This window comes from Saccopteryx leptura, chromosome 3, assembly GCF_036850995.1.
Source record: "Saccopteryx leptura isolate mSacLep1 chromosome 3, mSacLep1_pri_phased_curated, whole genome shotgun sequence".
NCBI lineage: Eukaryota > Metazoa > Chordata > Mammalia > Chiroptera > Emballonuridae > Saccopteryx > Saccopteryx leptura.
In genome coordinates, this window is record NC_089505.1 from 177,876,657 (window position 1) to 177,889,354 (window position 12,698).

Below are 12,698 nucleotides of genomic sequence, written 5' to 3' on the forward strand. Positions count from 1 at the left end.
AACTCGGATCCCTGGCAAGGACCTGACGGCCTATTTCTTACCGAGATGTGAATGACTGAGATGACATAATGTGCCATCTTTTAGAGGGCCAACCAGCCCCTTCTGAATTTCATCTATATACTACAAATTGTTTTTGTCTTGTTTGTTCGCGGTGGCGGGGGTGGGGTGGGGACCTCCAGGATAAGATGAGACAGAATCAGTTCTGTCAACTGATGGTCATCAGCAGCAATTCAGCGGCAACAGGAGCCCCGGATTTGGGGTGTGGCGAGTCAGGAAACTCTTCAGTGCGCACAACCCAACTGTGATAACGGTAGGGCTGTGAGAGCAGCAGTGGGGTGGGACATCTCAATTATTAACAGCGTGGCAGCACGGTGGCCTCTCTAGCTGACCGGCTTTGCTCTGGTCTGCTCCACCCGCTCCAGTCCAGGAAACACAGCCTTGGGTTGAGAGGGAGAATGAGCTCATAGAGCCGGAAAGAAGCTGATTTATCAAGAGCCAGAAGTCTCCACCTCTTATTCTAATTGCTCCACCGTCATCCAAATGAGGACTTCAAATCCTCACAATTTGGTCTAAAAATCACAGTCCTGATTGATTAGAATGGAGCTGTTCTTACTGATTGGTGAAAATGCTGATGAGGTCTCTGGCCTGGTGCAGTGGTTGTGCTTTGAGGGGTCTGGAAGAAAGGAAGTTACTTTGATATTCCAAAGTTACCTCTATCAGGTATTTTTCAGTTAAGGTAAAGATTGACCTTTCTTAGGGGCAAATACGGGCTCAAGATATGACTACCTGGCACAATCTGCTTTGAGTTAGAAAGTTTTCATTTCAGACCATCCTGTGTGGTTGGTTACTTTAGGTCTCTGAGTTTGCAAGGCCACCATGCACGCCTCCCCTAGCTTGTCAGGTTCAGCATGTGGTCCCTTTTTCGTCCACAACAGCATCATGGCAGAATCTCACAAATACACTGTTGAATGAAAGAACATAGAGCTGTGTGGTTCTGGTTATAGAAAGTTCAAAAACAGGCAGAACTAATCCACAGCATTTGAAGCCAGGGGAAAGGTTCTCTTCAGAGAAGAAAGGGGACTACATTAACTGTATTGTTTTATTTACTGTATTCTTGGTGCTCTGGTAATTAGCGCCTTGATGCTGGAGAGACTGCTTCTACCAGTGCTAACTAGTTCTTAGAAACAGATAAAGACTTCCTTGGCACCCTGGCAAGTGCACCTTGATGCAAATTTGGTGATCACACTCTCAAATATGTCCTTTATCAAACTCTTCCATTCCAAACCAATATTCCCTCTGCTCTAAACTACCCCAGTGCCAAGTACTAAGCATCTAGAGACCACTGGTATAGCCCACAGTCCACCAAAATTACGTAAACCATCTAATCCTAACCTTCACATACCTATCCTGTCTTGCCCATTCCTTTCTGCAGGAACCCCAGTAAGAGCTCTGGGCCATGCTCTGCCTTCTTCATTTCTTGCCTCCTGGCTGACCTGGGTGCTTCCCAGGTCCTATGTGGCGTGGCGTCTAATGCTCTTATTTCTAGAGAACTGTGGATATAAATTCTCCTTTGTGACAATCATTTCCATGTCAGATGTCTTAGCATATCTAATTAGAACAAGTCTCGGGTCCTAGAGTTGTAAGTGGGACAGCTTCTGGGGTACTGATAACATGCCATTTTTTGATATGCAGTTACACAAGTATATTAATTTTGTGATAATGCATTGAGTTGTATACATAATTTATGTACTTTTCCGTAATTATTAAATAGTAGCAACAAAAAAGATAGAATGTTAGTGATTATTTTATTTCCTGTCTCTCCCCTGTCTCCTTCCACACACATCCAACAGTATTAATAAGTTTAAAGCTGTGGGGCCCTTTGTGTCATCCAGCATGTCTGCCACCCAAATTATAGTCAGGGGCTTGCTTGTACACGAAGCCTTTCCCATCTCCTCTCACTTGTGACGACACATCAAACACTGGTTCAAGGTGCAGAATAAAGAAGATGTAGTATTAATTTGTTTAAGATCCACAGCTAGATTCATAAAACCCATGGCAAGGAGAAAATACCAAGCAGGCACCAGTAGATAGATGTTTGAGAACTAATTGTCTGTGTTATTGGCCTCTAGGTTAACTGTATTGTGGTTTGAGATCTTGATCTCTATATTATTTTACTGTTCAGAAATGTATTGAGACTTAATTAATAGCCCCAAATACAGTCAATTTTTGTATATACTTTGTACCAGAATAAAAAATGTACTAAATCTGAAAGGGGCAACATACTATATGTGGCCATTAGAATAAGTGCACTATCATTTTATTCAGCTCTATACTTAGATTTAATAAGCATGTTTAGCAAGGCAATGCCTCAGTATCAGTATTTCTATTGATTAGCAACAGAACATGAAATTAAAAGAAAGCTACCACTTAAAATTGCATCAAAAAATCAAGTCCTGGAAATATATATATTTTAAAAAACAGTCAAAACTTCTATACAGAAAAAAAATAAACATTAAGAGAAGTTCTTTAAAAAACTAAATGAAGGACTGTATCATATTTATTGAGTGAAACTGGATATTGTAAAGATACCTGTTTTTCTCAATTTGATGTAGTAGATTTGTTTACTTTTTATATTTTTTCAATTACATTGAAGGTAATATATTAGGCTCAGGTTTACAAGATAATGATTAGCCATTTATAAACCTTATGAACTGATCACCCTAATAAGTCTAGTGCCTACCTGACATTATTCATAATTACTATAATATTATTAACTTATCCTATATGCTGTACTTTATATACCCATGAATATTTGCAACTAACAGTTTGTACTAAATCTCATCCCCTTTTTATCCATCTCCTCAAGCCTCCTCCCATTTATGAGTTTGTTTCTGTTTTGTTTGTTAATATATTTTGATTTTTAGATTCCATATATATGTGAAATAATATTGTTTGTGTCTTTCTCTGTCCGACTTATTTTACTTAGCATAATATCTATAGGTCCATCCATGTTGTCTCAAACAACAAGATATTATTCTTTTTATGGCTGAGTAATAATGTGTTGTAGATATGTACTACCTCTTCTATATCCACTCATCTAATGATGGACATGTAGGTTGCTTCCACATCTTGGCTATTGTAAATAATGCTACCATGAACATAAAAATGCGTATGTCTTTTGAATTAGTGTTTTGGGTACTTCCAATGAACACCTAGAAATGGAATTGCTAGATCATGAGGTAGTTCTATTTCTAATTCTTTGAGGAACCTCCATACTGTTTTCCATAATGACTGCACCAATTTACAATCCCAACCAACAGTGAAAAAAAAAAGGTTCCTTTTTCTCCACATCCTCAACAGCACTTGTTGTTTATTGATTGATACTAGCCATTCTGACAGGTGCAAAGTGATAGCTCATTATGGTTTTAGTTTGCATTTCCCTGAAAATTAGTGATGTTGTGCATCTTTTCATATGTCTGTTGGCCATCTCTATGTCCTTTTTGGAGAAATGTCTAGTCAGGTCCTCTGCCCATTTTTTAATTGGATTGTTTTTGTTTGTTCGCTTGGTGTTAAATTGTAAGATTCCTTGTGTATTTGGTATTACCCCCTTATCAGATATGTAGATCATTGGCAATTTACTTCCTTCCATTCAGTAGGTTGGCTTTTAATTTTGTTCATGGTTTTCCTTGCTGTATAAAAACTCTTTAGTTCAATGTAAATAGTCCCTTTTGTTTACTTTTGTTTGTTTGTTTCCCTTGTCTCAGGAGATACATCCAAAAAAACACTACTACTAATGATGTTAAAGAGTTTATGCCTATAATTTTTCTGAGAACTTAATGCTTTTAGGTTTTACATTTAAGTCTTTTGAGTTTATTCCTGAATACGGTATAAAAAGTGATCCAGTTTTATTCTTTTGAATATGTCTGTCCAGTTTTCCCAACACCATTTATTAAACAATCCGTCATGATGCCATTGTATATTCTTGCCTTCTTTATCATAAATTAATTGACCATACAGGTGAGGGTTTATTTCCGGTCTCTCTATTCTCTTTCATAGATCTAGATGTCTGATTTTAAACAGTACCATGCTGTTTTGATTACTATAGATTTGTACTATAGTTTGGTATCAGTTAGGGAACATGATACTTCTAACATTGTTCTTCTTTCTCAAGATTGCTTTGGCAGCCCTGGACGGTTAGGTCAGTGATAGAGCATCTACCCAGCTGTGGAAGTTCTAGGTGGGATTCCCAGTCAAGGCACACAGGAGAAATGATTATCTGCTTCTCCTCCCCTTCCCCTTCTCTCTCTTCCTCCCCTGCAGCCCTGGCTCTACTGATTTGAGTATGTTGGGCACTGGCACTGAGGATGGCTTCATGGAGCCTCCACCTCAGACACTAAAAGTAGCTCAGTTGCGAGCATGGCCCCAGATGGGCAGACCATCAGTCCCAGATAGGGGTTGCTGGGTAGATCCTGGTATGGGTACATGAGGGAGTCTGTCTCTCTATCTCCCCTCCTCTAACCTTAAAAAAAAAAAAAGGAAGAAAGTGAATTGTATTCCTGAGCTTTATGAGCCATTTTAGCAAATTACTGAGCCTATAGATGGGGTTGTAGAAATCCAATTTATATGGTCAATCAGAAGTAAATGTCAACAACCTGAGACATATAATTGGCAATTTAAATTTGAAACAGTCTCATGAGATTGAGTCCTTAATTTGAGGGGGCTGAGCCAACTCCAGGAAGTTACTGTCAAAACTAAGTTAGATTATAAAACAACCAGTCAGTGTCTTGAAAATTGGAAAATTACTTGGTGCAGGAAAACCCACCAACTTGTGTCAGAATTGTTGTTTAGCAGTGTTAGCACACCTTTGGTACATGTAAACTTCAATTGTTTATTTAGAAGCCATTTATAGTGTATAGAAAAAAGAAATGGCCTACTAATTTTGACAAGCTCAGGTGAGGCCAACATGGAGAGCCTTACAAACTCAGAGACCAAGAGTAACCTTAAAAATTGCTGACTAAAAGTTGGTCATGGCCAATAGTCACATCCTGGGCCTGCAGCTTCCTTGACAAAGGTCAGTCTTTACCTTTACTAAGCCTATGTATTGTCTTTTTTGCATGTAAGATAACATATCTTTTTACCTTTGAAATGTCAGAGTAATCTTTTCCAGACACCACAGTACGCCCTTACTGCATGATAGCAGAACACAGGACCCTCCCTGTTACCTTCTTCCCCGAATATCATCTCTATGTGCTGAAACCATTAACTACCCTGTACCCACCACTGTACGAGATGGATTTGACCAAGACAAAAAATCAGAACTCTTATTATGAAAATGGCTGTAGTGCTTTTTCCTCCTACCCTCCAGGAAAGACCCACGGCCAATGAATAGATGATGAAATAAGTTCCCTAGTTTTCCCAACAAAGTCTTTGCTACATATTACTTGAAGAGAAGAAGTATATCTGAAAAAAGTGTTTTTTTATATGGTTGATTTATTTTTTCAGGATACTTTCAGATAACAGATAAACAAAGCTTCAAAAAGGAAGCATTTTTCCAGGACTTTCCAGCAAAGTATATGGGGGGATGGAGATTTAAGAATTTTTTGAACATTATTATTTCATGACTCAGCCATAAAAAAGAATGAAACCTTGCCATGTGCAACAGCATGGATGGACGTAGAATGCTGTGTTGAGTAAATAAGTGAAACAGGGAAAGACAAATGCCGGTTGATTGTACTTACATGTGACAACTGAAAACACAAAGTCAACAATCAGCAGAAAAGAATCAGATTCATGAAAATGGCAAATGTTTTGAATGTTGCCAGTTGAAAGGGGTCTTGGGGAAAGGGGTAAAAATGGTGAAGGGACTAAGAAACACAACGTGGTCATTACAGAATAGTACCGTATATAAAACGTGGAGTATGGCACAGGAAATATTGTCAATAATACTGTACAGCTTATGTATGGCATCAGATGGGTACCAGTTATACCAGGTGGTCACTTTGCAAGTTATATAAATGTCTGATCACTGGGTTGTACACCTGAGACTCATACACTATTATATGTCCACTGTAAGTAAAAAGTTTTTTAAATTGTTTAAAAAAAACTACTACTTCATATCTGAGCGGCCCAAGAGAAAAAGCAAAATTGTGTGCTGACCTGAAAACCTGGCAAGTGCACACACAAAGCGGCCTCAGTAACCAGGTCACACAGCCAGCCCCCATGAGATCACGCCAGCCTTGTTCAGCCCCTCCACTTCCTAAGGCTAAGTCCTCTGAGGATGACATGCCACCCCGCCAGTCTCCAGGCATTTCTGCATTCTTCTGTACTTTCGGCCAAGGACAGCTCCTCTAGCTCTGCCGAAGAAAAGGCTGACCAGATTCCTAGGGGCCTGCGGAGACCAAATGTTGACACCCGGCTCTGTCTTTCCTTTATGGCCCTTTGTTGCTATCAAATAATAATGCTACCTGCACCCTTTCAATTTATTAAGATAATAAATTATATAGTATGGGTGTGTTACTACATTTAAAAATAATAAATAAAACCCATGTGTATTTGAATTGTTTTAAAAAAATAATGCTGAAAAAACCCTACAAGGTATCTGAGCATGTATACCAATATTTCTGTAGGACAGATACCCAAAAGTGAAAATACTAATTCAAAGACATTATTCATTTAAAATGAAAAGATTTTGTTATATTGCCTCCAAAAACTTTAAACCACACTCCTGAAAAAAGAGAAACCATAAGCACGCAGGAGAGGGGGCCTGCAATGTCTGTGATCTTATGCTCAAGCCAGTGACCTAAGGGTTCCAGACTGAGGGAGGAAGGGCTGGCTGAGACAGTTTGAAAAGTAACAAATGACAGCTGTAGCCCCTTTATCAGTTTTCTGAAATAAACTTGCAGCACCAGCAAGAAAAAATGGGATATGTGAATAGTCAAGGACAGACAGTCCAAACCTCCCCTCTTACCCCTGCCCCTTCTGGAGACACAAAAGTCATGTAGATCTGCAGACAAAGAAATCAAAGAAATCAGGCACTTGTCACGTGAAAACTAAAGCTGTAAAGATATATAAGATTCAGAAAAACTAACTTTGAGGAGTTGGTGCTTTGGTGCTACTCGTCCCACATGCTCTGCTGGCTACTAATAAATTCTTCTTCCTCCATCAAGTTGTCTAGATGTCTATTATCCTCCATTTGTGGGCCATTTCCTGCAGCAGTCCTACACACATTGTACAGAAGTGCCATTTTGTCATATTCTCATCAATGCTGGTTATTTTCTCCTTCAATATTACAACAAAAGGCAGCACGAGGATTCCCACTAATGTTAGATAATGCAGGCCCTGTCAGGTTGGTTCAGTGGATAGGCTTGGTGTATGAACATCCCGGGTTTGATCCCCAGTCAGGGCACACAGGAGAAGCAACCATCTGCTTCTCTCCCTCTCTGTCTCCTTCATCTCCCACAGCCAGTGGCTCAGTTGGTTTGAGTGTTGGCCCCAGGTTCTTGGTTGATTTGAGCATCAGCCCCAGACAGGGCTTGCTGGATGGATTGCGGGAGTGGTGCATGCAGGAGTCTGTCTCACTCTCTCCCCTCCTATCACATAAAAAAAGAAAAGAAAGAAGAAAGGAAGGGAGGAAGAGAAGGAGGGAGGGAGAGAGGGAGGAAGGAAGGAAGGAAGGAAGGAAGGAAGGAAGGAAGGAAGGAAGGAAGGAAGGAAAGAAGGAGGAAGGAAGGAAGGAAAGAGGGAAGGAAGGAAAGAAGGAAGAAAGGGAAAAAGAAAAAAATTATATAATGCAAAGAAAACACAAGGTGTGCAGTACTGAGAAACATGTGCTCCCTCTCAAACTCATTTGCCTTTTATATTATCATAGAGAAGAAAACCCAAGAGAATATATCAAAACCTTGTAAATTGCTAAAATAGTTTACCAAATTGGCTGTGTGAATGGTAAGTATTCTAACCTAATGAAAAACTTATATTTGCTCTTTGATCCAGTATTTGACACAGAGCTCTTAAAACTGTTGTAATCTCCTGAATTATAGGTATTAATAGTAGCATAGTTTGACCTGATATTTGGTCCTTGACCCCAGTGCATGAAATAGGGGTCCCAATTTCCTTGAAATTTCCCAACTGATACCCACGATAGGAGCATTTTGTTCCAATGGGGCCACTGCTGGTGGGCTTCTAGATAGTTTCAAAATGGGATTTGATCACCAGAAAATCCCCACCATCCTCCAAGAAGCAGAGAGGGGCCAGTGACTGAATTAATAATCAGTCATGCCCACAAAATGAAACCGTCATGAAAACTTCAAAACGACAGGGTGTGGAGGGCTTACCAGTTGGTGAGCACATCAATGTGCTGGGAAGGTGATGCACCCTGGAGAGGGGTGGAAGCTCCGTGCGACCTTCCTCCAGCCCTACGTGTCTGTCAGCGTGCTGTTTCTGAGTTTGTACTTTAAAATAAACCGCCAGTAGAAAACAAGTACTTTTCTGGGTTTTGTGAACCATTCTAACAAAGCATTGAACCTATGTAGGGAGTTCTAGGAACCCCGTCCATAGCCAGTCAGTCCTAAGTACACGGGGCAGCCTGGGACTTGCAGTTGGCATCTAAATGGGGAAAGTCTCACACGACTTAGCTCCTAGTCGGTAGTGTCTGAGCTAACTCCAAGTATATATTATCAGAAATGACTTAAACTGTATAACGCTAGTAGGTGCCCTGATAGCTGGAAATTACCTGGTATGGAGTAACACATTACAATGCTATGTAGACAAGAAAGGGGCCACATACTAAAACTGACAAACTCAGGCAAAGCTCTCAAAAAGAGCCCTTTACATACAGAGACTGAACGAAACCACAGAGGATGCTCTAAGCCAGCGGTTCTCAACCTGTGGGTCGCGACCCCGGCGGGAGTCAAATGACCAAAACACAGGGTCGCCTAAAGCCATCGGAAAATTTCGGGGTCGCGACCCACAGGTTGAGAACCGCTGCTCTAAGCATAGAAATTGCTACCTGAAAAGGGTCATGGACAATAGTCACATCCCAGACTTGTAGCTTTCTTGACAAAGATCTTTACTTTATGTAAGCCTTTTTGCATCTAAGATAACATAGCTCTGAAGTGTCAGAGTAATCTTTTCCATGCCTCCCAGGGCACAGCCTCTGCGACAGAGCACAAGGCAACAGGGCCCTCATGGGGTGTCTCGTTCCCAGAACACCATCTCCATCCGCTGTGACTGTTCACTGTCTCATACCCACCATTGCAGAAGGCTGAGTCTCTCCATTTCATTCTTTATCCAATCCCAGAAATGTCTCTGCTTTGTTTGCTCCTGCCTCCCTAATTTATCACCCACGGACTTCAATAACCCCGTCTTGAGTTTCCTCCTTGGATTCTGATGTATGACAAGCTGGAAAACTGCTATTCTCTAGAGCATTTTCTCAATCCGTTGAGATTTTACTTCCAGGAATTGTCGGTTTGACCCAAATAAACCCATAAAATATCCCTACAGGTGTGAACATATCTTACATTCACAAACAAGTGTGAGAAATGCTCTTGTTAAAACTTGTTGATAAAATGTAGAAATCTCCATAACAAGAAAAACAAAATCTATATGGGACTTATATTTTAAAAAATGAAAATCGGCCTGACCTGTGGTGGTGCAGTGGATAAAATGTTGACCTGGAACACTGAGGACACTGGTTCAAAACCCCCGGCTTGCCCAGACAAGGCACACAAGAGAAGCAACTAATACTAGGAGTTGATGCTTCCTGCTCCTCCTACCTTTCTCTTTCTCTTCCCGCCCCTGTTCCCTCTTTAAAATCAATAAATAAAATCTTTTTTTAAAAATTACATATTTCTATATATTTAGGCTTCTTTTCTGGAGTTTTCATTTTCTTTCTGAGCAGCCTCATTACCATGGTTAGTCATGGTATTTGATGGAGAAGGATGGTATTTCCTTCTCTCTCTGAGCCTCTATGGGAAAGATCTTTTTCTTTTTTTTTAAATAAGGGTGGCACATCACTATGTTGTTGATAACAAGTCTTTATTTTGTTTTCCAGTAGGTGACCCAGAAGCACAGATTATTTTTTATTTTAATCTCTCTCTTTTTGTTTCCTTTTTATTCACTTTAGGGGGGGGAGAGAGAGAGAGAGAGAGAGAGAGAGAGAGAGAGGAGGTGGGGGGGCAGAAAGCATCAATTCCCATATGTGCCTTGATCAGGCAAGCCCAGGGTTTCAAACCTGCAACCTCAGCATTCCAGGTCGATGCCAGTCTCCACTGCACCACCACAGGTCAAGCTGGAAGCACAGGTTTTTTAAAAAAATTTCCCTTGCATTGCTCTGCCCCCTGGAATCTCTTCCTGGCAGTGGAAATTGCTCTGTATTCCCTGGGAAGGTGTTGTCGTCTCCTCTGTGACCAGGTCACCTCATTCTAAGGGCATCGCTCCCATGGGGGAATGTGGTGAAGTGAGGAGCCCATGAAATCCCAGCCTTGTCCCCTGCAACCAGACACTACCTGCAGTGCAGCTTTGATGTGTGGGGTCCAGGTCACCTGGGAGAAGCTGGCTGGTGCTTTTGTGACTATTCTTCCCCCAATCATGGCGACCAACAGGTCTGTGCTGTCTCAGCTCTGTATTCCCACCCCATCACCAGATCAGCTGCAGTAAGCCTTCTGCTCAGAGGAAAAATGCATACATTGCTCTGCCTTTCAGGGTTACAGACAGTGGTGGGATTCAGCCGGTTCACACTGGTTTGGCAGAACCGATACTTTTTTCTTGTTGAGTTTGGCCAACTGGTTGTTAAAATGGCACTTGTAATCGGGGTTCTCTCTAAGGTGGGCACCTAGGCAGCCGCCCAATGTGAAAATGACAAATTTATGTTCCTTATTCTTTATTATTATTCATCTGCGTAAGAGCGTATTCTAAGCACCCGTAGTAATGTTCATTTAGTCCATACGTAAAAAAAATTGCAAGTGAGGACACCGATCGAAGCAATATGAAAATATACTACGTAACAGTTTTATTGTTTTTTGTCAGGTATTATTTAATATTTTTTGTTAATATTTTAAAAGTCCTTTTTATAACAATCTAGTTTTGTGTACCTCTTTTAGATTGTTCTTATTTAAGTATTAAATGCATGAAGTAATAAGCTACCTTTCAGTATATTGTATTTTTTACTCTTAGAATGGTCATTAGGGCAGAGAATCGGTTGTTAAATTATTTGAAACCCACCGCTGGTTACAGATTACCTGTGCTGTAGCCGGCACTCACTACTACCGCCTCTTTTGTTGATCACTGCTAGCTCTCCCAGGCTGAGGAGAGGAGGCCAGGTTCCATGGCTTTTGTCTTCCTGCCTGCTGGTAGTGGCTGTGCGACAACTGAGTCTGCATCTTCGAGAGCCTTCTCTGCGCTGGTCACTGGGTTCCGCCACAGCACTCAGGGACCACTTCAGCAGGAGTGCCCACCATGTCTCCCTGCTCCTCCTGTCTGCAGGGAGCACAGGTGGCAACCTGACTGGCAGTGGATCATGGAGACATGCTTGTGTGTTTCGCAGGAAGTCCTTTGTTGACTGTTACTCTTCAAAGGGGAAGACCAGGAAAACTTCTAATGCTTCTTCAATTCCTCTCTTTCTTGCAATAGTTTAAAGATGTTTCTCCTCTTTTTTTTTTCTTTTTATTACAGATGCTAACAAACTTAAAGAAATTAACACTTCAAAAAGACAATGCCAAAAAACTGAAGCCCAAACACTGAGAAAGAATGCCAAATTATTTCTTATGGTAATGGTAAAGAGCTCCTTAAATCTTTTTGTGTGTGTGTGTGTGTGTATTTTTCTGAAGCTGGAAACGGGGAGAGACAGTCAGACAGACTCCCACATGCGCCCCACCGGGATCCACCTGGCACGCCCACCAGGGGCAATGCTCTGCCCACCAGGGGGCGATGCTCTGCCCCTCCGGGGCATTGCTCTGTCGCGACCAGAGCCACTCCGGCGCCTGGGGCAGAGGCCAAGGAGCCATCCCCAGCGCCCGGGCCATCTTTGGTCCAATGGAGCCTCGGCTGCGGGAGGGGAAGAGAGAGACAGAGAGGAAGGAGAGGGGGAGGGGTGGAGAAGCAAATGGGTGCTTCTCCTGTGTGCCCTGGCCAGGAATCGAACCCGGGACTTCTGCACGCCAGGCCGACGCTCTACCACTGAGCCAACTGTTTCTCTTCTTTTAAAAAATATTTTCTTTATTGATTTAACAGAGAGAGGAGGGGTGGGAGTGAGAAGTATCACCTCATAGCTGCTTCACTTTAGTTGTTCATTGATTGCTTGTTGTATGTGCCTTGACAGGACAAGCCCAGGGTTTCAAACCAGCGACCTCAGCACTCCAGGCTGATGCCCTATCCCCTGCACCTCCACAGGCCAGGCTGATATCATCTCTAGCTTCATTCTTTTGTGCTGAACTTTTCTCTTTGATCATTTTTAAGATGATTTTTATCATTGGTTTTCAGCAATTTGATCATGATTATGAAGTAAATCAGGACTCATGGAGTTAAAACTCACAATAAAAAGACAAATAAATCAACTTGAAAATGGGCAAAGCATTTGAATTGACGTTTCTCTGAAGAAGATATCCAAAGAGCCAATAACCCATGAAAAGATGCTCAACATCATTAGTTATGAGGGAACCACAACTCAAAACCAAAATGCCATACCACTTCACATTCACTAGAAT